Source organism: Ptychodera flava, unplaced genomic scaffold (assembly GCF_041260155.1).
Source record: "Ptychodera flava strain L36383 unplaced genomic scaffold, AS_Pfla_20210202 Scaffold_32__1_contigs__length_2955704_pilon, whole genome shotgun sequence".
Lineage (NCBI taxonomy): Eukaryota > Metazoa > Hemichordata > Enteropneusta > Ptychoderidae > Ptychodera > Ptychodera flava.
In genome coordinates, this window is record NW_027248354.1 from 489,482 (window position 1) to 515,326 (window position 25,845).

Genomic DNA, 25,845 nt, shown 5'->3' on the forward strand with positions numbered 1-25,845 from the left:
CGGAGTGGCAGTCTGGTTAAAATGATTGACACGCTGTCGTTCTGACCCTTGAATATATTCTTAGGGAACCTCTGACCACACTCGTTTTTGTCAAGATAACTGTTTTCACTAGTTACAGCTTCTGAATTTAGTGAATGCCGTATTTACAGCTTCTGAATTTAATGACTGCTGTCGTAACTCCGATACATCCTTCTCGGAGTTACACGGAAGACAAACACTGTATAGGAACAACCGAAAAGGAAGCGGGATGCCTCGACAGATAATTAAAGAAAAAGATAGCTGTCAGAGGGGTGCTTAATAAAATTCTTGATCAACTTGTTTTGCTTAGTTAGAACACCTACAATTGCATCTCTATATAAAAACGTTCTTGTATGGCACTTTTTAACTCGGGAAATTCTGAAATATATTTAAAAGGTTGATTTAATTTCTTGGCAGTTCAAAAATTAGAGCTCTTTTTTCTCTTGTATGTTATAGTGTTGATTTCAAGACAATCTTGCGTCATTTCGTTGGATGCATGAATGCAATTTTGGTTATCAAGTTATCTTTTTGGTTCCAAGGGTATTGGCATCAGAATTCGTCTGTATTTTGAATAGTCAACAGTCAAATTAAACTTTCCTTGAAAAACATGACAATGAGGTGTTTTTCCAATGGCATCAAAATAATCAATTGGTACTTGATTTCATGTTAAAACATTACTTTCTTTAATTAACCACTTCCACCGGCAGTTCTGATCTTATGAGTCCAAAGTAGTTATGATGTAACACATTGAGATGTTGCGAGAAGTGAAATAGCATCATGACAATTTGAATATCATGATATCGCAGAGTTAGACTGAACGTAAGAATATATACGCTTTCTTTATTTCAATCATTTTACCCCATTCTTTGTCATTCTATTATTGTCGTGTTCTTTATAGTTTTGTTATTTCTAAACAGCAATTTAGATAGGAAATCGTCTTCATCCTTTGTATAGCTTTTCAGGGAAATATGTTGCTTTTAATAATAACATTCTTAAAAAATCTGAAATATTTGGGTATGAACACTCTTCCTCTAGTTGCCATATTTCCGGTATTCTATATTTGAAGTTTGTCATTTAATTTTAATTTATTTCAAAACATTCAATTTCTGTGCTCTATCATGTCCTTTATGCACGCCGAGGAAGTTTTCGTTTGATTGTTTGTTTATTTGTTCGTTTACACACACAAGAAATTGGCATCGTTAACAATTACCTGAACTTTTTATGAAGTAAACCAAAATCATTCCATTATTTATAGCCTGAACACAAACCAGCGAAACTATCTGCCATGTTCGAAACGGGCATATTTCTGTATGTACGTACGCGTGTCCGAGAAGAATGATCCCTAAAATGTTGAGACTTTAAAATAGCAGATGCTGGACTTTCAATCGATACAAGTGTGTGCACAAGTTTCCGTTCAATATTGTAATTTTTTTTTTTTCAATTTGAAACGAAGTTGAGTTTCGGTTATACATACAGTGTATGTTCTGTTGTATCTGATAGTTGTCTGGTATTTCCATAGTAATCTGTCCAAAGATAAAATCATGAAGGGAATGCTTACACTCGGGCCGCAATACATCTGCTTTGCAATTTTGTCAGCAGTTTATTGGCATAGGCCATTAATTATTTTTCTCGTCGACAAGTTTTTGTTGTTGTTGTTGTTGTGTTGTTGTTGTTGTTGTTGTTGTTGTTTGTTTTGTTTTGTTTTTTGGGGGGTTGCGACGAGAGACAATATATATATTGCCTTTTGTTTTGAAAATAGACATATTGTAAAGAGGTGGATTAATTTTCATTGGGGATCTCAAGTTTCCTCAGAGTGCAAAACAAATCAATGTGTAAATCCGTGACTGTTTGAAGTTTTCCTTCACTGGGCGAAATTTTTAGTGTCCCAAACATGTCTTGTTTTGTCACAAAGTAATCATACGTTTCTCTCCTGATCGGTTGATATAGGTGTGTTTTCATTGAAGAAAAATACTTAGAACTAACTTTTTTTCTAAAAATGTTTTGGTAGTTAAGTTTATACAGGTCCCTATAAAAGCCTAGTCCATACAGTGCGAATACAGATTGACCATTGTCGCTTACTGATACCATCTATTAGGGAATGGAATGAATAAATATCCGGACTATGAAAATGTTTACAATTTAGTTACAGTGCCGTAAGGAAGAAATGTGAGGATTGAGTTTCTTTCATACGTAAAATACTCCGTCACATGATAGAAAGAGTCATACATGTCTTTCGTCCTCAGCTCTTTGTATCTATACTCAGATAAATTAGATAAATTTAGGTAGACTTCATTTCGAATACGAAATTGTTCTGTCAAACAAAACGGCCTGCAATTCGTGAAATACTACATAATTTTGAAGAAATATATTACCTAGTAGAGATACAATTAGATATGTCACGTGTCACCTAAGATTGCTTTGCTAACGATTTAGTTTGCACTCAGACATCCTGAATTTAGTCCTACGCACCGGCCGTCAATTATGTTATTTTTAAACTCACCACCAGGAACTAAAGATAACGTTGTTGTGAACTTCATAGCGTCTAACATTTTATAGGGTAATACGGTACCAAACATTATTTTGCCAGACTAAGAAATTAACAAATATGTTATTACAATAAGTAAAGTTGCAAGTTTTTTTCTCTGTCACTTATGTTTACATACTGGTTTAATTGATCTTGCTGTGAAAATCCCGTGTGGGCCCCAACGAGTAAATTGCTATATTGACCTATGATGCGTGTTTCGATTGTGTTCATTGCAAATATCACAGAAGAGTGAACTTCTTGCGAGCAGAATTGCTATCAAATCGACTATAGTATATCATATACAGACGAATATGTTTAATTTATAATATCCAGGATATATCTCCACAGTGCACTGTGTTTTTTTAATTATATGACTCAGTAAACTATCAAACTAGTATAACAATGTGAACTATGCAAATACATTTTCGTGCTTATATAGCTTAAGCCTCTCCCATTCTCGAGCTGAATTGACAGGGCTTATTATAAGAAGTACTTGTAAGGTATTTAAGTTTTGTTTTTATTTTGCTCTGTCGGGTTAATCGACTAACTATTGAAGGACAGTGTGCAAATAATTAGATATGTTCACATAGCTAACATACTACCTATGCAAGTCGTCACTGACTTCATTAAATTAGCCATATCAAATAATTGAGAATAGTGCTCTCCTCCACTTTTACTCATGACATCAACCTCATACAATCCTAATATACAGGGCTGCTAGTTAAGGTTACCTTAATCGACGGGGTTAATGACTGAATTTAATCGTTTTCGTTTGGCAGCTGACAATATGTTACAGCGGGTTGAGACATATTATGATATTTATTGTAGTTTTGCCCTCTTATATAATTTATCAGGGAATGGAAGGCCCACAGAAAATGTTTAAAATTTCGTTTCAAGGCAGTAGGAAAGCAATGTGAAAACACAGTTCCTTGTATTCGAGAACACTCCGTCAAGCAAAAGAAAAGCCAAACTCAAAATTTCTGTTTCTCACTTATATTTATTTATACTTCAATAATTGCTCCAAAAAGTTGGCATTTAGGCAGACCTAATTTATTTTACCATATTGTAATGTCAAACACAATTGCTTTCAGCTCGCCGAAGGCGACTTAATTTTGAAGCTCAAAAATTGCAAGAAATGGATATGACCTAGAATAATACACAAAGAAATGTCAAAGTTCACGATAGAGTGATACACTGCCGAGTAAGGCTGCACTTTGACATATGCTCAAACGCAGGTACCACCCATTCACTGTGTAGTTTTTAATACCATCAACCTGTAAATTAAGACAACATTGACATAAACAATGGCAGTGTATTCCCTTCTATCAATTAACAAGGTTCAAAGCATTATTTAATTAGCCTAAGAAAGCTGATAAAAGTGTTATATAAGACAGTAACACTTGTTGTATCTCTCAATTTTCACATATTCAGTCTGATACAATAGGACTTGCTGTAAAAAATAACAAAAATAACCGTGTTGAAAATTGATGCATGTTTCGATTGATGTTTGTAATAATATCAAAGAAGGCTGAATTTCAGACTATAAAAATATATATGTTTAATTTGTAATCTTCAAGATATGTCGATTCATAACGCACTGAAATTTTTACTCAGTCTATGAAAGCTGTCAAGTCAAACTAATATGACGATATTTTTACAGTGATACAGCATAAGCGATTCCCAATGTTGAGTATTCAGAGGGTTGCAAGCGAACAGTAAAGCGTTGACAAGTATTATGCAAATAATTAAATACAAGCATATTTTCCAACGCACAGTGCATTTCCAGGAGACGCAAATTAAATATCGACTTGAAACATGTTACACTATGGAGGTCGCTTGTAAATAGTGTTGCTATTGATATAAGAGAAGTCCCATTTATTTAACACATTAGTATTTTTACCAAGATAAAATTGAACTGTCATGACGAATGACACTGTCATATTAAAACTATGTGTTGTTGTTATTGTTGTTGTTGTTGGTGATGGTGTTGTTGATGATGGTGTTGTTGTTGTTGTTGTTTTGCGGCCCTGAATGATTTTAAAAACTTCTCTTGTATCCAAATGACCCTCGTCACAATCGAAATTTTGTTACTTGCGTTTTGATGAATCTCTCATGGTCCTAATATTAGCCCGAATTTGCTTACAGTCATGTAATTCAACATGTCGTCTTACCAAATATATCACTTAATTTCCAACATTTTTAATGCTAAAATGAGTTATTCGTGACTCTTCCTAGTTAGTTTCAGAGCACAATCTTATTTTCCCTTCTCCAATAACTACTCTTCAATTGAAAAACAAAATAAATTCTTTATAAAGTTTATATTGCGTCAAAACGATTAAATATTATATTTGTCTTCAGTTTCAAATCATTAAGCAGCTACTTTTCAACCAAGTGTCTACTGCCAAATATTATATACAACATTAAATGGTGTGGAGCTAAAAAAGAAAACGTTTCCGGCTATACTAACATATCTCGTGAATCTTTATATCTGATTCAACCCGTTTTGCGAGAAATATCATGATTATGTGGTCGAGGTCGTAAAGTGAATATTACCGTAATTTATACCTTGGGATGATAGCTCTGCTGGTTAACAGAATTGTCCCCTTGGCTGTCTTTTGCCCAGTAAAGTGATGCTTTCATTGCTTCGATGAGGTTGTGTGAGCAATGTGTGACTGTCAGTGTTAGTACTAATATGAACTCTACAACCTGTGAAAAGGTCAGAGTCAGAAAAATTGTAAAACCGTAAAGTTCGGTTATTGAACTACACCTTTACTGAGAGTGGGGATTTGGCCGATCAGCTCTGTCTGTTTCGTGTCTCCTAGGTGACTTGATACCGTTTTTTTGTGAGTTTGAACCTGATCGGAAACGCCGTATTTTGTCCTGCTGCACAATTTCCCATCGAAAATAAATTATCGGACATGCAGTGCATTTTCATAACCTATCTTTAACGTTAAACGGTCGTAGACAACAATATGTCACATTTAATTTTCATTTTATCCGGAAGGATATAAATATAGTTAATTAAAATAAATTAAGTAGCCAGCGTGAGTTTGATTTTAACCTCGTACAATCTTAAAAGATAAGGTTTCTATTTTTTGTTACCTGAATCGACGCGGTGAAAGATTGAATTTCATTGTTTTCGTTCGGCAGCTGTTACAGCGGGTTGAGACAGACTAATAATATTTATCGGGTTTCTCATCTCTGATTTTTTAATCTTTTTAAACAAAGGTACAAAAAGGAGTCTCCTATATAGATATTTCCTTTTTGGTTCAGAAAGAATCTTTGAAATGCAGGTCATAATCACTCAAGCATTAAATCAATTACTCAGCAAAATTTATAAAGCGCCAAAATTTAAAAAAACGATTTTTACTCTATGACGTTTAATTGCTAAACAACACGGTACATTCTTGAGAATCTGAGCATGTTCAGTTATCTTTTGATAGTTTCCAAGTGATGGGATTCTCCTATTTCGAGTGGTGGTGCGTTCTTTAGTTTAGGTGCAGCTTATGAAAGGAAATCCCATTGCATCAAGTATAAGCTGAACCTCCCAAATTAATTCCAAGCGTGTTTATCTACACAAATAACAGTACAGTGTAATTGATGTTTTGCTGGGTTATTTTTTACTTAGACAGAACACCTACAACATGCATCGCTACATTAAAATGTTGTTGTATGCCATGCTTTACCTCGGAAAATATTGAAATATATTTCAAAAATGGTTTAACTTCTTAGCAGTTCAAAAATTAGAACTCGATTTTCTCTTGCAAGTTATAGTGTTGTCTTCAAAGACAATCTTGCGTCATTTCGGTGGATGCATGAATACAATTTTGATTATCAAGTAATCTTGTTGACTACCCGGGTATTGGCATTCCAATAAATTTACATGTTAAATAATTAACCTTCACATTAACTTTTTCTTGAAAATCTTGACAATGAAGTGATATTCCATAGGCATTAAGGTAATTACTTGGTACTTGATTTTATGCTAAATCCTTTTTCTCTTATAATTACATAATTCCACAGGCAGTTATGATCTTATGACTCCAAAGCAGTTGTGATTTTACACCTTGAGATGTTTGAGAAAGAAAATTGCTTCATAACAGTTGGATTAAAAATACAGTCTCCCATGTTTTTCAATAAACTGATATCAAAGAGTTAGACTGAACGTAAGACAATATTAAACTGTGTTTATTTCTGTATGTTCAATCATTTTCACCCCTTCTTTGTCATTCTATTATTGCTGTATTCAATATAGTTTTTTATTCCTCAATAGCAATTCAGATAGCAAATTGTTTACTCCATTGGTGAACTTTTCAGGTAGGTGTGACTTTAATATAAACATTCTAAAAATTCCAAATTATTTTGTTATGAACACCCTTCTTCAATTCGTCAGACTTCCGATGTTCCATATTTGAAGTTTATGATTAAATTGTCTTTTTTTCATAAATTCAAGTTCTCTTTTTGTGCTCTATCATGACCAATATGCATGCCGAGTTAATTTTCGTTTGCTTGTTTTATTTTGTTTTGTTTTTTTTTTGTTAACACAGACAAAAGAAATGGATAGCGTTAAAATTATCTGAACGTTTATGTAGTACAGATACAAAATTTCATTTGTACCATTATTTTCATTTACAAGCATGAGCACTAATCAGTTAATTTATGTGCTTCCCAAGAAACCAGAATTTTTGTTTTCTTTATGTACCTGTTCGGGAAGAGTGATCCCGTAAAATGAGTCGTTCTATAAACAATGTTGGACTTTCAATCGATACAACTGTGTGCGTAAGCTTCCATTCAATACCGTCATTTGTAAAATCTGATAATTGTCTTAAATTTATTTCATGAGTATTCCTTCCAAGGTAAAACGTTTGGTTGATGAATAGGAGTACATACACTCGGGCCGTCATACCTCTGCTTGCAATTTTGTCTGCTGTTTCTACCATTGGAATAGGCCATCATTTATAATTATCATGGATTTGCTATTTTGCTTCGAGAGGAGAGAAAAAATGTCTTGCCTTTTTGTCTTAAATTTATTTCATTAGTATTCCTTCCAAAGGTAAAAACGTTTGGTTGATGAATAGGAGTACATACACTCGGGCCGTCATACCTCTGCTTGCAATTTTGTCTGCTGTTTCTACCATTGGAATAGGCCATCATTTATAATTATCATGGATTTGCTATTTTGCTTCGAGAGGAGAGAAGAAATGTCTTGCCTTTTTGTATTTCAAAGTGAACATGTTATAGAAGGCTATTTTTTGCAATGAGGATCTCAAGTTTATCAAAAGTGCAAAACAAAGTCATTTTGTAAAATTTTCCGTCGAGCATTTACGAAGTTTCTCTCCTGATTGCATCGATATAGGTATTTTTTTTTGTTCAGAAAAAATACTAAGAACTAACTTCTTTTCTATCAATGTTTTGGTTGTCACTCACTGATATCATCTATTAGGGAATTAAATGAATAAATATTCGGACTATGAAAATGTTTACAATTTAGTTACAGTGCCTTAAGGAAGTAATGTGAGGATTTAGTTTCTTTATACGTAAAATACTCCGTCATCACATGATAAAAAGAACTGTACATGGCCTTTCGTCCTAACCGTTTTGTATTTATATTCAGATGAATTAAAAATTTTACTCTAAAAAGTACTTGGGTTAAGGCAGACTTGATTTCGAATATAAATTGTTTATGTCAAACAAAATGGCCTGCAATTCGTTAAATACGACAGAATGTTGATGCCGGAAATTCGAGAACCAGGATATGACCTAGCAGATATACAGTTTGAGATGTCACAGGTCACATTAGATTTATTTACTGTCTATTTAGTCTGCACCCTGACACCCTGAACTTAATCCCACTCACCGCTCGCTTTTATTTTATCGTGTTATTTTTAAACTGTCAACCAGGATCTCAAGATAGCGTTTATGTCAAATTTGTAGCGTCTAACCTGTGATATTTCAATACGGTTTCAAACATTATTTTCCATACTAAAACATTAACAAATGTGTTATAACAATGAGCATAAATTCACATATATTTTTTTTCTATATCTTAACGTTTACATAATGCTCAAATTGATCTTGCTGTGAAAACCTCATATAGGCCTCAACAGATAAATTACCAAGTTGATTCATAATGCATGTTTCGATTGGTGTTCAAAGTAAATTTCACAGGAGGGTGAGCTTCTTGCAGGCAATTTTGCTAGAAAACTGACTTTAGTACACGATATAAAGACAAATATGCTTAACTTGATATCTTCAGGACATACCTCCCTAAAAACCATATGACCAGTACAAAAATGTGAATTTAGTATTATATTTTTTTTCTTATTTAGCTTAAGCCAATTCAAGCAAAAGTGTAATTATGAAGTACTTAAGTTTTCTTCTACTGTGTCGAGCCTATTAGAGTAACCATTAAAAAACATTAAACAAATAATTATATATGTTCATGTATCTAACGTGCAATGTACATTTCATGGAAATACAACCCAAACAAGCGACATGGCCACAGCCGTTTTGGAAGTGGTTTGTCGACAATGTGGCTGTCGATCGTAAACAAGTCCTGACTTCACTAAATTGGTCATATAAAATACTGGGAAACAGTGCGACCTGCTCAATTTTTACCATGTCAAATATATCTCAATGCATTATGGTACTGCCATGCTAAATCTTTGTTGTTGTTGTATTTTTGTTGTTGTTGTTGCCGTTGTTGTTGTTGTTGTTGTCGTCGTCGTCCTGTTGTTGTTTGATTTTAGCCCACATATTATTGTCAGCTTTTGCATTTGAAAAAAACAGTAGTCGGTCCATTAAAATTCAATCTATTTTAATTAATCTGCGATCTTTACAAAAGTATATCCCAGTTCAAGTAACAAAAAAAACATTGTAAGACACATAACAATTAACAGCTGCCGTATTTAAAAGTTTGATATTTCACTTCAACTAGTCTGCCACAGGAGCAGGTCTTTCGAGGTTGTCGACAGAGAGTATTTTTGGGTCATATTTTTAATGATATTAATAATCAAAAGAGGTTTGACATTTTCTTTTATTCAGTCAACTAGCGTTAAAATGATGCTAACGCAATTTTTCTTAAAATTCACGATTTTTTTTTTGATATTGAAACAATATTTTGCCTACCATGTGCAAATGTTTGTTAGAATTGCAATGTTGTGAAAACGTAAACACTTAATCTTGGCGCACGGCAGTCTCGTATTCATTGTCATAAAAATATGGCAAATATTAACATTTTTATGAAAATATGTGAAGCTTCCAATCCATTTTTATTCACTTAAAGGCTAGCACTTTTCTAATTTCCCATTTTCTTTCAGTCTTATTCAATATCATGTAAAAGATCTGACCTACTGAGAACATTACTTTCTTGTTTACCATATTCAGCATGGATTAGAGAAAATATTTCATGATAAAATGGAAAAACATCAAAACTTGTTGATACCTATTCGAATTGTAAATTTTTTAGGTGCAACAGCAAAAATATTTGGTGAATTTGAAATAGAAAAATAAAACAAATTCAATACTAGCTTCGGTAATTTCTGAAAAATCATGGAAGTTCATTAAATAATTTGTTGTCAGCAACGTTTACAAATTTACAATAGAAACAACATCTGAGCTTCCGTTTACATAACGATTTGCTCAATATTGGTGCATTATTTTAGCTCAGCTAAACGTAGGTTTTAGTCAAGGAAAGAGGTTCATAAAAAGCAGCACTGATTATATTCGACGCTTTCACCTTTCTGTAAACAGTAAACGGAGCGGTTCGATCGGTGGCTAATTTTGCATTTGACAAATGAAAGGGGTAATATGTTCACTTATCTCACTCTAACTGGCTAGTGTACGTATCAGCTTTACCATATTTTTCGTAATCTTACGAGCTGAGCTAAACCTCAGCTGTAGGTTTATTTCTCTCTCGCCTTAGATTTTCTGTCCTCAGGTGATCTATAGTTGAATAGTCTGAACGTGCACCCAGTCCCTTTGCACTCTTCTTTGACGGTTGGATTTTCTTGGTTAAGTCGAGATCAGCATAAACCAAATTTTCTACATTCGGTTCGACCTGAGAGAGAGAGAGAGAGAGAGAGAGAGAGAGAGAGAGAGAGAGAGAGAGAGAGAGAGAGAGAGAGAGAGAGAGAGAGAGAGAGGAGAGAGAGAGAGGGGGGGTCTTAATTCACCTAATTGTAGTGCAAGTCTCATAAATTGCAAACACTAACGGACTTGAATATTGCACATCTCAAATTCGTATCAGATAAATAAAAAAGAAAATGAAGTGGGATATACACTTTTAAACTACTGATGGTTTTTAGTTGGTATTTTTATACATTCTGTCGTACGTAAAAGCTTAAAGGTTTGACACATTTATTATACAATACCTGTTTTCTTACACCACTTGACGCTTCTTCTGACCTATCAACATTGTCGTTCCTCTCGAGGTTTTCATAATCCCGTACTTTTGCAGGTCTATTACTTCGTTTGTCGTCTCGGACAGGGTCGTGCCGTATAGTCGGTGAGTTTATTCTCGCGATGTCTTCTTCTTTCGAATTTGCACGAATGTTGCCCGGATTAGGACGTGTGTTTTCGTATTGAGGTTCGTACTCCTTGGTGGAAGCGGCTCATTCAGTAGTTCGTAAGAACCATCATCAAGGTCCGTAGTGGATGAATCCGACGATTCGTCAGGCCAGATACGACTTGCTTGGAAGCTACGATCTCGTCCTGTAGAAAAATAATAACATGACACGAGTGCAGTTTACGGACTCTAATCAATGTCTTTATCATTAACATCTTCAACAATGGCCGGACCGAAACAAATTCCCCAATAAAATGTGAAATACAGCACCTGAATTTTACCTACCCTGCAGGTTGTCATTGGATAGAAATGGAGGTTCCTTTTCATCATTTCCACCTGTTTCTACCCTCTTGTAATACTGAATATTTTCACGGTCAGACGCTAACAAAATAAACAGTGACGTAGTAGTCAGTATACAGCATTAATTCTTGTCGGAAAGTTAACGCGGGACTACTCATTGCCTGGTTCGCATGTTTGTGCTTGTTGGCATTGACTGTGTAGTACTCAGTTGGTAAATTTGTTCAGACTAAGATAAAATTGATAAAAACACGACAGTTCCTTTAGTTTTGTAACTACAAGCTCAGTAGCGTGGGTCTAAACCCTTCGCTCTAGTCAGTGGTCAACAAAACCTTAATGTTGTCTTGGTTGCTGCAATGCAGAATTTTTTGTTAAAGCGGAAATATGAATGTACTTGCGCATTTGAGAAAAATATATACCTATGTAAGAAAAGCGTGTAAGATAAATGATGTTCTGATAATTATGCAAATTTAATGATTTCGGTCAAAAACATCTTTTTCGGTGGCACACTGTCGGTCGTTTATATTTTGAAGGATTATATATCATTCTGTATATTTAAACAATGACAGGACAGGTTTACATATGTTTGCTGTCACGTCTATTCACATTATATTAACAGTTTACGATATTAAAGCCTACAATATTTTTTTCTTGGTTGTGCTCGAAAACAGTACCACGCTATAGTTACCTGTATGTTTCTGTTTCCTTGCTTTATTGGGAGTGCTATAAAGTGCACTCGGTCTACAAAAGTATTTCGAATCACCAGTGTCAGATTCATGTGTTCCTATTTACATCAAATGTAAGAAGAATAGTGTTTATTATGACAGTTTAGATATTAATACGTAAACGAGTGCTTAAAATCAAACGACTACTTTTTTTAATTCGTCGACAGCCTTCAAATAAATTTAATTTGCTGAACGTTGAATGCTTGAGTGAACTGTGACAGTAACACGAACGCGCTCTGAATTGAACATTCCTGAACATAGTTTTGGATTGCTTCATCGTCGTTGCTAAATCAAAATTTCAGCGTGCTACTCCATTGTAACTCGACTTCTTGCTCGTGAACTTGGATATACTCTTCAGCTTTTGCAGAAGTTATAATGGGCAAAAAGTTGTTTAATGACTCACTCATAATCGGCTGACTTCTTTCTGCCATTGGTATAAATTCGTCAAGTCTGTCGGATAAATGAAATAAATTTACCGGGATGACAGAGTACATAATTATTATTAGTGTGTGTTTCCGTCTTGGGTACGTTGCTGAGAGTAATATTTATGACATAAAATAAAGTTTGCATCATCGGAGTAAAGGCTTATATCAGTCGAATAGTTAGCACAACAAAATATTCATTTTTTAGATGTCGACAGACACACAGAAATTATTCATGGTGGAAAGTAAGGTCATTTTGTAAATTTTCATTGCAGTGAATAACAACTTACACGTCAGTTCTTTGGAGCGTTCCTATCAAGTATGAAACAAAAAATAACATACTATGAGTTCACTCCTAATAAGTTCAATCCAGGTAACCTGTTGTGACATTTCTTTCTATGTGGAAGTATACAGAGGAACTGAAAATCAACTTCAGGGCAAACAAGTATCTACAGTTTGTTTCATTGTGTCCCAATTGGCGTTTTAAGAGTTGTTTTTTATCGCATCGTTCCAGGTGAATCTGAAAATAGCAAATCCTTCAAGTAATTGAGAAAAATTTGGTTAGTTATCAATGCTTTTATCATTCATAATCCCTAAATCATGCGAAAGCTTCAACAAAGTTGAGTTCATGAAGAACTTGCTTTCACGCGCTGTCACACAACACACAAAACTTTGTCGAATCAATGAATAGATCGCCTAACTGGGCCTCGGGGACAATAATGTCCACCGGCATAGGTATCGTAAACTCAGGGTACAAACATACTACTGCATTTGCAAAAGCAAAGTGCAGTATCTCCTACCTTACAATTGTTCCGACATTATTCAAACCTGCTTCATATGTATCATTGAAAAACTGTATGTCTCATCGTAATATTCAGGGGAATCTACTTTATTATTTACACTTACTCGATTTCTGTGTAGACTTCCAGTGATTCCTAATACAGAGCACAGCTAGGATGACCACCATAGCTAATAGGGCGATGATAATAACGCAGAGTATGACAGCAATATTAACACCGTCGCTCCTGGGCTCCCGGGCTTTCTCTGTGAATGATTCAGTGTGTTGGGTATATTTCGGAGATGTCTCCGCGATATGCTTTTCTGTACGACAAGGACCAGGATCGCTCAAGAAAGTTTATTGAAATTCGACATTGGATTAAGCATATGAAGCAGTTCAAAAGGGAAAGGGTCACGATGGTTGCTCAAATTTGATTTTAATATCCGAATTGCAACCAAGTGTAAATGTGGTGGAACTTATAAAACTGGAAGAGGTGCAAAGTTTAATACAAAACGTGAAGTCACTTCCGTGATAAAACGTAAGATAAACTAGTTCAATTGTACAACTAACTAAGTATCGATTTAAATTGACTGATACAAAAACCAAAACATAAAAAAATTATGTTATACATTGCAAAACAAAAGGCATGGATATATTTCGGGACTGAAAATTCAAATAATCTTTTTGTAGCAAGAATACAAAAATAATTGAACTATACGATATGTAAAATGTAAGTCTAAATATTCGTAAAATTAATGAAAAATTAATATTAATATTAATGAACAAAGATGTTTACGTAATGATCTTAATAATTCGGATATGATTTCTCATTAAGGGAACTGAAGCCAAACTATTGCCTTTTGGTTTTGTTCTATTTGGCAGCACGTACTAGTTTGTACATAGGATTATTTCTACAACGTTGTTTGTTTTTAGTTTTATGTTTTTTTTTTCATATTTCTATTCTGTTTGAGAAACTGCTGACCAATTTTCGGTGTAAACAGTCAACAAAGCGCCTTCACCTAATTCGAGGGTCCATTTGACAGTTTTTCTCACCTGAAATGTCTGTTACCTATTAGTAATACACAACAAAAGAAAATCCATTGATGGTATTGTTTTACTCATAATATGTTAAATTTAAAATCTATCTTCTCACTACATTAGTAAATAATTTCACTCAAGTCAATACACAGCTTGAATAAAACGCGAAATTCAAAATCCATGTTATTAGAAGATCAGGATTAGATGTTTGTCCGACCTGTGAAGACACTATTGAAATATATAATCATGTGATTCAATCCACATGCACAATATTTAACGGAAGTGATAGTTTACCAATTACGAACATCGGCGATGGTTGTACCGAGACAATACTCAATATTTCGATCGATCGAGATGACGTAAATGTCGATGAAGTAACAGTATTTTGTTTAGCCGCTTTAAGACTGTTAGTAGGTGACAAATCTGAAATCGATAATAAGTAGCACAATAAGTATGACGGAGTACTGTACGTGAGTTTGCTCAAACTTCTGCCATGAAAAAAAGAAATATTGTTATTTGGCTGTTAAGCGTGGAATCGCTTTCTAAATACATATATTAAGTTACCAGGAAAGACAAGTTCCAATGATTGGTCATTATCCGTTCAAAGTTGAAATGAAAATTAAACAGTTATTTAAATTATTATTATGTTCATGGCTATTGCTTTCTCTTTATGGTTCTACCTTTATATACAACATACTAAGTAGCGAAGGGAGAACCGGGACAGGAACTTTCACGAAAAAGTTGCTCAACGTAGAGAGCGTTCCACTTTATTTGTTATTTCCCTCAAAAATCATAACAAAATGGTAGGCTCCATATATGGGTAAACATACTTACAAATGACATGATTTGAAACGAATGTGTGTGCAATAAATAAATATCTATCCAAAGTAAAATAAATTATACCTGACCGGTTTTGAATAACAGTCCTTCTTATACAAGAAAACGATTAATTATTCATCTACCGCAGAGAATAGGGTTAAACATCCCCGAGGGAAATAATGACATGACAGAGCAAACTAAAACTACAAGGGCAAGGTCTACAAAGGTCTCCACATAGTTAACATTACCACCGTGACTGTAACGTTCCGTAATCACATACAAAACGATACTCACCAACGACATGTAGAGTGATATTCTCGGAAAACGATGATGACTTTGGGAACAATTCATTGACAGCCTTGCAATAAATGTCTTTTCCGTTATCTCCGCTGGACAACTGCACTGTAATATTCTGTTCTGTCACATTTCCTCCAAGGATACCAACACTAATATGTTCACGGCGATTAGGCGGTTGTAGTATAGGTTTGTTACCGAGATACCAGTGTATGGATGCTGTTGGAATACTGCTACAAGACGTACATCTAAATGTTGTGACAGCACCCTCAATGAATAGGTTTGTAATGTTCTCATCTCCTGGAAATGTATCTATCCTTGTTTGACAGCCCTCTGGCAAGATTGGTGGAACTAAAGAGAGATTTCAAAAAAAATGTATTTTATTAGGAATGTATAGCAAATAACTTTCCATGTTGCTCCTACATTATATTCAACTAGCAACGCCTCGACAATTCTAAAATAAACATCTCATTCTCGATAAAGTAAGAAATGTACATGTTAATTTTGATAATTTTTGGCAACTCACATGTGGGAATGATTGTTGTTTCATTTGAAACTATTTTCTTTTCAATGTTGCCAATGTTGTCTGCACTACACTTGAAATGCATAGCATTATGACCAGGTTGTACCAGTATATTCAGTCTCTGTGATGTAACAAAACCACCGTCTTTACACTCTTCCTTCGTGACGTCTTGTAGCGTAAAGTTGTCACTGAGAATATCAACCAGCGTACCATTCATGTACCAATTTATTGCAGCTGCCGGATTGCTACAGTCTGTGAAGCATGTTAATGTAACAGACTCTCCGTATTGTACCGGTTTTTGGGTTGACAATACTGCAGCTGTTGGTTTAACTATAAATAAAAAGGGCGTGAAGGCGAATCGTGGTACTAATTCAGAGACAATCATATGTACGGTAATTTCAAACAATATCAAATAAGTTGTAATGAATCAAAGTGGGCCGAACAGCAGCGATGGTCGTAATAGAGGGGAAATTTCCCATTCTTTATCTGGTACACATGCTACCTTATGTACATCCTTTTTTATGAGGATAATCAACAATGAGTCACAATGCATCACATAGTATAAACTATTGCTTTCAGATTGTGTTAATTAAATGACGCCGTTCATTTTGTGTTTGTGTTGATGTTATTGCTTTCTTTATTCATTCATTTGGAGGATTGTTGTAATGTCATAACACAGCTATATGACATCACTTTCTGAAATACATCTTGACTATATGTCTTGTGAACTTTCAAGAAGACGAGGTATTAGCCACAGTAAAATTGTAAACTAAACTTTTAGACTTAAAATCGTACAAATTGTGCTTTAATTGCGAGGAAAATATTGCATTTAGTTAAAGGGCCAGAAATGCTAGTTTTTGGAAATTTTTCCTCCATTTTTTATTTGAAAGTCAACCATAACTCCTTGTTTCACTCCTCAAAGCATGTTGACATGCATAGAAATAAGCTTGTCAACTCAACCTGTAATTGTGTAAACTGCATTGATATTGCTAAAGAATGACTTTTGGTCTGGAATAGATATCAAATGTAAACAACAACAAAGAAGTCTGCAAATAAAGACGCTAAGCAGAAAAGCTAATTAGTAGGTGTTTCTTCATTCTCTGGGTGATAGAATAAGAAGTTGTATTTGATATACAAATAAAAAATAATAAAGAAATCATACAAATTATCACTGGCCCTTGAAAAGGTTTTAACCTATGATAAAAAGCAAGCTGAATTAGTAAACTTACATTTTACAGTTACAAATGTAGAACTAGTACCGTGTCCATATCCACCAATATCATCGCAGAATGTATTGGTAGCATTGCAGATGTATAAGCCAGCGTGTCTTCTGTTGACGTTGCGTAAGGTCAAATTGTTTCCATAATTGATATTACCACCTGGAGAAATCCATTTAACTTCATTTGGTGGTGGCATTGATTGGACTCTACAGTTAATTTCAAGGTCTCCGTTTTCCGATATATCGTATATACTGGGCGTGCTGACGATTGGTTCGTCTATTAACCAAAATAACAAAATTAAGAAAGATATGCAATTATATGTAGGGCAGTTCAGTACACAAAAGAGAGACATCAGAGAATTTTACGAAGAGATCAAATTCATACTTCATCGTCAGTTTTTAGATACAATATTTATATTATCTCAATTCAGTACACTTTCGCTATATTAAAGGCAGCAAGTTCATAGGCATAGACATAAAGCAACAAAGTTACGAGTATAATTTTCCAATATAATGCAACAATGTTTTGTACAGATTTTGACAAAGAGAAACTTGTTCTTTAAATTAAGACAGATCCTGTATTAGCTTGCACTGCGGAGACCCAAAGGAGACTGATGCTTTGTCACTACTAAGTCGCTGCATTGCAACTTGAATGCTACTATCGATGTCACGGTCCATGCTTAAAAATATTGTTTTTTTTTCTTTGACAAAGATTAGAAAATAATCGTGGTACTAAACAACTTTCTTAAATTTCAAAATTTATTTAGGTCAATAGTATATTAGTATCGGATGATTAGTATAACATCGCTCGAGAAACGTTCGTCATTACTTAAGGATGATAAAATACAAATCCAAATCGATCATTTTTCTGTCAAATTTCCAAATTCTCTGAGAATACGCCCAAAAGTAAGGCCCAGAATTGAGATGTGTCGCTAGTTCATGATAAGGAATGCTTTCCGAGTAATTCACGATTTTTAAAAATCAAAACAAATGCACATGGCTATCCAGTGTCAAATCGGGGAGCTTTTGTAAACATCGTGGACGCATTTGCATCGCTCTTTGCATAATCCATCTTGAGTTACACAACGTTGCGTAATTTACATAGTGACGTTGTTGGGCTTCTCCAAAAACCAGGATTACTCCCGCCTGTCAACAATAAACCGTAACAATGTTTGTTGAAGCACAGTCCCAACAATGGACCGTAACTGTTTTTGAAGCACAGTCCCTCCAAGCCTAGTCCAAAAAGTAAGTTTTCGACACACAGAACTGCTTCCACTCAAAACATTGCGGCCAATAAACTACGAGTCGCGTGTTTTACTAGTATGTTTTACGTCTGTCTATACCCGATAGACTGTAAGACAACCAAAACTATTCTCCATCCAACTTAATATTACGTTCGAAAACCAAAAAAAAATACGTCTTCTTTTAACATTTCACATGTGTGTCGACACGTAAGAAAGTTACACACTCAAAATTCTTCGATCCTCCTCCAAATGAAACCTAACCAAAAACCACGACTTTTTCAGGTATATAATGTCGGTCAATACAATGTCTGACATTCAAAAACTGTTCCCAGAATCGCAGCCAATGATGCCGAACATCATTTATTATGTCCGTTTCTAATTATATTTTTATTCCTGATAAAGTCCGACATCCAAATTGTTCCTGCTCCGAACTAATTGTAACCAAATAAAAAAAAAACAAAAAACGAAACATCTTTTTTTCTTACGCAGTGATTGTGTTTACACATCGGTTGAACTCGGTAAAGTTCGCGTTGTAAGCTTATTATGCACCATCGTCAGTGCATCTGAACGTAATCACAGTGAATAAAGATAACATCCAAGTACCTCACCAAGGGTTTCAGTGTCGTTTTATTTTTGGAATAGTTGCGATGTCATACAATTTGACAGTCGATTAAGCGACATCCCCTCCTATGAACTTGTATTCCCCAGAAAATATACGCCGACCTCTCCTCCGACTGATCGGGAAACGTTGCCGGGTAACACACGTCGACTTTTCTACATTACGTTCGAATGACCTTGCTATGGTTTGGAATCTCCACCGACTGACCAGAGCTAGGAGCAATTCAAAAACCAGACCACGGATCCTTTTAGCAGACATTCGCAGTAAATGCATGTACCAATGATCAGATGATGGGCCAAAGGCCATCTTTATTGTAAATTATGCAATATTTAAAGTCAAAATTCATGTCTATATGATCTTTTATAATATTTCCAATTTTTGTTTGACGCAATTTTAAACTTTGGTAAGACTTTTATAGGAACATAAACCAAACAAGAATACAAAAATGATTACGTTAACTAGAAAAATTACATCATCGCAGAACTTGACATTTCGAATCGACAACTGGTTTATCGCGTAGATGAACTCAACTATGCTGAGAAGTGTTGCTGGTATATCCACTGCTCTCCGTACCTCAACGCAACGGGGCAGCAGTTACGAACGAACGATGCCATTTTTGGTTTCAACATGTCAAAGAAGGTGATATTTTAGTGTTGTACTGAAGTACACGACCCGGACGCGTATTTCATTATTTGTACAAAATTAACGTTGTGGGTTTTTAAGAGTAACGCATTTTGTTAATATCCCCCTGGTCACAGACTGGAAATAAACTTTCACTTTTCAGAACAACTTGCCTTCGTAACTCTCTGAGACCCACGATCAAGTTGTTGTTTCACCAAATGTAAAATGTCGGCGAATACATTTTAAGAGCCAAATATAGGACAGATAAATAAATTTACGCGAGCCACCACACAACAAAATGGTTTTAATCATGCCGCTCCAGACAAGGCCACATTCAGTGATCGTTGTCTGGCTCAGAACCATGGCGGTAGAAGGAAAGACCTCCATGCTCAAATCATTCTTATAAAGCCAGAAAATCGGAGTTTAATTACTAACTCTTTTTTAACGGCACCGATAAGTTCAGACTGTTTGCTACAAAGTGGTTCGGAGATGTGACCCTTCAAGAAAGTGAGTCACAAACTTTCCTTTTGATGCGAATGGGCCTAGAGATTTACATGCATCACGGGTCCGTGCATGCATGAATAAATGTTACCTCTAATGACACAATTTTTGCCAGTCTACAGCCTGGAAATTACACGACTAAAAAGTCAGTTCGTGTGGTAGGGACAGTTATGGCTACATAATTAAAATATACAGGTTTAAGGAGATTTATAGGGAGCTGTTTGTTGAAGGCACGATAAAGTTGTTGCGCTACTCGTCAAAATACGGAAACATTAGTCGGTACCGACAAAACTTCGTACTTCGTTCCTAATTATACATATAGGATTATATCTCCAAAATACCCACAGATAGGGTTGTGGTAGAAGGTTGAACTCACCACTTTGCGGTGCTTGACGTCTTTTTCGTCATACTTCTCACAACTTGTGAACAATAAACAATTAGTCCTATAGTATCATGTTTAGATGGCGTTGCAGTGTTTATCTAGTGGAAGCAGGCAAGCTTATTTACATATGAATGTAGGACACGCCTGATATCAGTAATGACTGCTGACGTCATTGTTTTTGCCCGTTGGAGTCATTTGCTGAGCGACGTACCGAAAAGGAAGGATCCAAAAATTGGCTGTTTTCCGCAATTTATTTTATTTTCCTCGGACGTTTTCTTTGAACAACTGTCGTTCCCGGTCGACATTATCACTTGGTAACAAAATATGCCCGCGTTTAGGTCAATGCACGTTTAATTATCAAACGCCGTGGCGTCGAAGTTACAAAACAGGCTTTTTGCCATTTTCTCGAATTCAATTTGTGAATGAGGTAGCCTTCTTTGGCACCTCGTCAATTCACACTCACAAACACTAGCTGCTTGAAATTCACACTGCCCATTGAAAACATAATTAACTCTAAACCTGTGTCTGGGATTTCCATTATATGCTTTTTTTTGCTATGCGCTCTTGAAGGTGTTAGACTAAGGTGCTTTCCGAGGATTTGTAATTTTCAGGCCATAACCGTTTTTTGGAAATTTTGGCAAAACGCTTGTCACGTGACCCTTATGCAAATAATGACCGTGTTCTATGCATGGTCGGATAGCTCTATATCAGGGCTTTCAGAAAATTTATACTTAATGGGATTTAGGATGTCTTCAATTCAGGAAAAAAAATCTGAAAGTGTCTAAAAGGTATTTATCATCCTTACGAGGGTAGCCTGGTAAGCTTCAGTAAAGATGCTTATCTTCCCCAGGGCCCTCAGATGAACATACAAACCGATACAAAGCAGAACAACAAGAAACATGACTAACAAAGCTATAAAAATACAATGCACAGAAAAAAGTGGCCAGGAGTGAACCCGCACACAGGAAATAAAAATGCACAATCACACTAAATAGCAAAAACAAATTTGACAAGGAAACTAAAACTCACAAACACAAAAATTATACCCAATAAGCTTTCAGGTAAGCAGTTTTAAAACTGCTCAATGAGTTACTAGATCTTATACTTAATTCGACATTATTCCACGTATTGGCACTATTTACAGTAAACCTTTCGATAAAAATCCTTATTTGTTGCAGGAACCACTAACAAATTTTGCATCTTAGATCTTGTAACTCTTTTATGATCAATTTCGGTGCAAGAATATTTAAACATTTAAAAACCATACAAACATTCTTATAAACTATTCTATCTGGTAATGGCATTATATGCATTGTTTTAAATAGAGGCTCAGTCGAAGCATTATACCTTGCATCACACATCACTCTAATAGCAAGCAAGCATAACCGTTTCCGCGCAAATTAATCTGGGTTTACACGTAGGAAGGTATGTAGTCATAACCCGTGACGAAGAAGAGTGTTTATTTATTCGTTTTTCATTTATTTATTTATTTATTTATTTATTTATTTATTTATTATTTATTTATTTATTTATTTATTTATTTATTTATTTATTTTTATTTATTTTTGTTCATCTTACTCTGTGCCTCTTGTGGGCTCAGATTCATGTGATATAATACTTCGGATAATGCTAAAATGTTTTTGTTCGTTGTTTTCTCGGTTTCGTGTAACTTACACTCTACTTGAACCAATGTAATACCAACATCTTGTCCTTGACTACCATTAAAGAAAGTGTTGGTGACTAGACATGTGTAGTTGTCAGGATTGTTCACTTTTACACCGATATCATTTATGATAAGTTGAGTGTCTCTTGTGGCTGTGTCCTCCATTGGAGTCTTCCATTTAACTTCAGTAGACGATGGATTGCCTGGTATATAATTGCAATGTACGGTTTTATTTGTTGCGTTCTTGGCGCAAAGATATGTTGGATTTTTTACGATTGGCGCATCTGTGAATTAGAAAGCACAGAAAAAAAACATACAGAAAAAAAACATACATCCAAAATGTATGTATTTTAAATCCCCTTTCATGACCCCAATGACTTAACAGAATGTAATTTATATGATAATTATTTATCGCCTGCAAACGCCGTAACCCATTAAATAAAGTCAAAAGGCATGTATTAGTAAGTGATCGTTTGCATGAAATAGAGAAATAATAAAATACATTAGCATACTCTGCAACACTGTGAGTAAACATTAGAAGTGAAATAAAGCGTATGAAGAGATACTTGAAATTTATTCAATTTATTGTCTAATTGTTTGTGTTGTCGTTTCAAAGAGACATGCTTTTTTTTGTCGTGTTAACTCCATGTAGCTCAACATTTCATTTTGGTATAATTTCCCTTCAAGCCTCGGTTAACCTTATTTCACCTTCTCAAAATTGATAAAACATCAAAAACAAGAATTCAGCATGAATACGAATGGCCTTGAAAATACACATCCGTAGGCTAGCATAAAGATGCTGAATTCATGAGTTCGATGAATATTTTTTCCTTCACAACCAATTTAGAGTTCAGCTTGTACTTACACTGTACATCCAATGTTATGTTTTCAGAACAAATGAAGGGACTCTTGTCTATACTTTTATGTAGCAGTTTACAACTAAATTTGACACCATGGTCGCCTTCCATTACTTTCACTGTGTACTTTAAATCATTTCTGTAGGCTTCCATAATATTTTTGCCGTCTCTCATCCAACCAGTTTTGCAGAATTTGGTAGCTCTGAATCTATGCTGCATTTAATTGTCATCTTACTCCCGACGATCACTTCGTTTCTCGGACCAATGCCACTCAGTGTGGAACAGCTTGGCTCGTCTTGTCCTTTGATTAAAACGCAAACCAAACATAGTTATTATGGCAACGGAAAAGAAATCTAGGTTTTAATGTCCCTCTCTGCCAATTGTTGCGAATTCTAAAAAGATCAGTTAAATAGTTCACTCAACTTTTGTTCAGACATTATTTAAAAAAAATTATAATTTGTAAATTATTACTCTTCCTTTTCATTGTTGGAAATACATTATTCTTCCATGCATGCAATGTGTTCATAAGCCAGCAATATTGCAAAGTACAGATGAAGACTTCAGTTGTACCTATAACAGTAACCCTGGCGTTCTTCTTCCTAAGACACCAACCTGGCACTGCCACACTCCATCATGAGATTTATTAGTGTTCTTGATGATTAGTTCACTCTCACCATTTGATATGTCACTAATGACGTCACAGCATTCATCGACAGATACACCTCCTTGTGCAACTATACGGCCTTGTTGTGCAGGATTCATTGTCCACATTATCGGATGCGACTCTCCACCATTGTTGACTTTACAGAACAACGTTGTCAGTTGTCCTTCTTTTGCGAGAGTGTCTTCTGGTGTCACCGCCCATGACATTGACCCGCTAGCTAATAAATAGACTTGTTCATATTACAGTTTAAATAAAATACAAAGTGACACCAAAAATTACTGTCGGGTGTATTTTGCTTAGAAAGAAAAAACTATGAACAGTCAGAACGTTACTGTTAATGTCTTACCTTTTTGTATGATGAACAGCAATGCCACTTGAATGAGTCGAAATAACCCTTTACACTGGATTGCCATATCACTTTTATCCTTTTATAGCTCTGACATTTTAGTATTTCTACACAGGAGGTAAATTAGTACAATTTAAAATTAAACAAGTCGAACTCTTTATATATTTTATGTGGTAATTAATTAATGGCGAATTTTAGCCACAACAAACCTAGAATACGTTTCCTATGACAATGAGAGAATTGAAATAAATATCCAAATACGTGCCAAAGTCAATGACTGTTAGGGAAAGCAACGTCGATTACCAGTGTGCTCTCTCGTTTTAAATACTGTTCTCACCGATTATATGACTTTTATTTTATGCTTTTAGTTAAGATGTGTATATTAAACGATTGGCCACCTCATTTAAATTCATTAGAAAACTCCTCAGCGCAGTATCTGTTGTTAGACATTCATTACAATGACAATACAGAAGTGTAGACAATGTTGCTATCCAATAAACAACCCATTGTTTTTGTGAGTAAACAAGCGTGTCTACAAACTTGCACGTGGGGAGTGGTCAGAGCCAGAGAAACTTTACAATGACGAAAAGAGTGCACTTAATTAGATGTTAAATGATTGGTTTGGCTTCTGTTGGTATACATGCCCCTTGACTTTAAAAGCACAATCTCGTTCAAGAGGTTTATTTCTTAAGTGAAGAAATTACTCAAATTTGCTAGAATCGTGTCTCCGATAGGGCTATTTCGGGACTTCTATGATATATATATATATATATATATATATATATATATATATATATATATATATTATATATATATATTATATATTATGATATATGATATATATATATATATATATATATATATATATATATATATATATATATATATATATATATATATTATATTATATTATGTTATTAACAGTTTCAGGCGAACGTCAACGAAAACACCGTATCCACTGGTCAAATGTTCTATGTATTTATCTATCTGCCAAAAAGTATGAAAATGTATCAGGTGCTTCCTCTTGAGTTCACATTTCAAGGAATTCCCATATAAACGCTTCGCACTACAATCTGCTACTAAATAAGAACTGGGTTCCATTGGTCATGAATATATCCATTTTACCACCAGAAAACGAGACGAAAGGCTCGCCAGGCACCCTTACGAAGGCACTTGCTTTGACCGGGCTTTAACCTACAAGGGATACCCACTCGGACTCAGCTGATTTTATCACGGGGTACGCATTACCCAAATCAATATAATCATGTTACAAAGTGATAGTAAATATCTAAATTTTATACCAGTGTAAAACACTGCCAGGTGACAATTACGCACATGACCATTAATTAAGTAATGATAGGCTCGCACAATTATAAAGTGCCTCAGTTGCTTGCTTTTCAAAAACATGCTGGCCGGCAGCGCTGAGGTAACACCGGCCGGCGTGTATCACGGGGTTAACTGTAACATGGCCGGCCCAGTGTGTGACGGAAAACAGAGACTGAGTAACCTACGAAGTAATTCGCCAAGCATAACATAGCACACAAGAAGTAGACAGTGTGCGAACAATGAAATGCGGAGAGACTAGGTATGGAGTTGTAAATGTTTTTTTCGCGGCATTTGCTTGACACAGAATTTTAACTATTCACGGGTATATTCATTGTTGTGTCGTTTTTATTTTGTCTGGACGCGAAGAATGTACAATCATTCTGTGACGCGTGCCGTGCA